Consider the following 2,844-nt stretch of genomic DNA (forward strand, 5'->3'; position numbering starts at 1 on the left):
GTATAACATATGGGTCTCGGTATTATAGAAGAATCTTGGTGCTCTTCGACGGATTGATTTCCTTTCTTTTACATCCTCTGGCAAAATACCGTATTGGACATAGTCAATGATAGGAAAACGCCAATCTCGGGACTCGAACCCAATTCGAGTTGAATTCACCTCCTTGGCGTCTATGTTTCTATCATCTTCCTCTTCAAAATCCATATCGTATATGGCCTTGGCGTCTATGTTTCTATCATCTTCCTCTTCAAAATCCATATCGTATATGGGTTTGCAGAGTTGGTGCGTCCTTACCGTGACTAATAGATCTTCCTCTTCAAAATCCATATCGTATATGGGTTTGCAGAGTTGGTGCGTCCTTACCGTGACTAATAGCCATGTTCGCCATTAGGGCTTTGAAAGCTTCCCCCAGACTGGTATTGGAATCCCATTCTGAGGAATCTGGCGAATTTCCATTTTTGTATTGCTTAGATGATTGGTCATTAATTAACCAGCATCATTCGTCTTCTCCGGTTTCCCTTTTGGTACATATGCTGCTTTGGCTGGAGTACGAGGACCTCGATCGAAGTATAGACCTTCTCCGAGTGTGAAATCATATCCCTGCTTTTCCATGAGCTTGCGCGCTTCCGGACTATATTTAGATAAATACCGACCAGGTTTGTCATCATCTTCATCTTCGCTTAAGAAATGATCTGGTAATGGGGAGATTTTTTCTTTACCGTAAATCACTTCTTTTGCACCTCTTATTTTGTTCGGGACGATCATGGTTGTTCCGAAAGAATGCTAAAGGCGTTCCTTTGTTATATAGGACGATCGAATCGGCATATACAAATAAGGATTATCGTACAATTCTTTTATCACATCATCAAGAGACAGGGAGTACTCTAAATCGTTATTTATTTCATTATCGGCAAGTTGCCAGTTACAACCGCCCTCTGACGATTGTTCATCGTCAAGGTTGATTACAAAGGGTACAATCTCATTTATAACATAACCTCCATTGTAATCAAATCCGGCTTCGGTATCAGCTTCTTCTCTGCTGTCCGTGTCGTGGGCCGATGATTCAGTATCGGATTCATTACCATAAAGGAGAGAATCAGTGAAATAATTCTCATACCCTTTGAATGGTTGCTTATCCGCGACCACCGATATTTCAAACACTAATGGAGAGTGGAGGGGATTATAACGTTACTATGGATCCAAGGCCGACCCAATAGTAAGTTATATGAAGTTTCGGCATCGATCACATAACATGTGACTTCCGTCTTTAAATCTCCCATTTGACACTTTACCCGGATTTTACCCAAGGGTCTTGACCCGCTAGTGTTGAATCCATAGATAACAGTGCCCGTGGACGCCAACTTGCTAACTAGGATGCCGAGGAAATGCATCAAGTGAAACGGCATAATATTCACAGCAGAACCCGGATCTACTTGGATTCGGTTGACTTTGCTAGAGCCAATGTACCCGATGAAATATAGCGGTCGATCGTGGTTCGAATTCTTCGTCTGCATATCTTCTTTGGTGAAAGTAATGCAGGGAAGGTTCTTAGTCGCTATATTGCAGTGTTGACTCAGCGGTTCCGGTTCTTCAGGCACCGGCTTAATCTGAGTCAAAAACACCTCTGAATTGGCCAACGCTTCTTGCAAAGCCTCCCTGGTTTCCTTGGACAACCGTAGCAAGGGATTCTTATCTTTCGGTTTATTCACCGGCTGTCGTCGAGCCTCTTCGCCCGGTGTAGGACTCGTAATCACCCCCATCTCCATGAGAGTTTTGGCTGGTCCCCGTTTATTCACCCCCTGCTCACTAGGTGGTGGATAATTGTAGTGATACTCATTTCCGCTTCTAGTGGCGAAGACTTCTTGTTCTTCTTCGGAGAGCGGGAAAGTAGGAGCTTCATCGCCATCCTCCTTGAAGATTGCGGATGTAGCATTACAGGACTTGCCTTTGCCCTTTCTTCTTGAGGAAGTCGCCCACTGTTCGTCTTCAATGAGATCAGGATGAACCCATAGGATTTTGCCCTTTGGGGCTGTGTGTGGCACAAGTCCTTTTTGGCGCTGTCCATGTGGGTCATCGTTCATTGTCTTCATTCCTACTTTGGTGATGCGCTCTGGTTTGAACTATGTTGTGGGCACCGATCCAAAGCTGATTGAGACCGCATTTGCTCCAACATTCTTGGACGGCTTCGGGGTTATGATGCCTACATCAATTAGCGCCTGGATCTTGTCCTTGAGGTGGTAGCACGACTTGGTAGGGTGATGGACCGCTCTATGGTATGCGCAATACTTCGGGCACCGATCCAAAGCTGATTGAGACCGCATTTGCTCCAACATTCTTGGACGGCTTCGGGGTTATGACACCTACATCAATTAGCGCCTGGATCTTGTCCTTGAGGTGGTAGCACGACTTGGTAGGGTGATGGACCGCTCTATGTGTCACGCCCCGCTTCCCAAAATACCAGAGAATCGGGACGCGAGCAAGCCCGCGACGTATTAAACTGAGAAGAGATAAGTGCTAGACCCCGTCTTCTCAATCTAATGCGCTAAGCGTCTAGAAATAAGTACAATGCGAAGTCACAGGTCCCCGATCACACATAGCAAGAATATAAAGACAACCCAGAATAAAAATAGACATATCATCAATGGTAAATCATCCCAGACATAAAATATGAGTCAAACGTGCCTTATACAAGACTATCTGAAAGAAATACTAGAAAATATAAAATACATCGATCAACAGAATGGAAGGTGCTACAAAAGAAACTGAAAGGGATGACTAAGCTCCGGCTTCTTCTTCTGCTCCGTCTGCAAGGCACTCCTGCTGAGAATCCTCTAGCTCCTGCTG

Source organism: Asparagus officinalis, chromosome 1 (genome assembly GCF_001876935.1).
Source record: "Asparagus officinalis chromosome 1, Aspof.V1, whole genome shotgun sequence".
Taxonomy (NCBI): Eukaryota; Viridiplantae; Streptophyta; class Magnoliopsida; order Asparagales; family Asparagaceae; genus Asparagus; species Asparagus officinalis.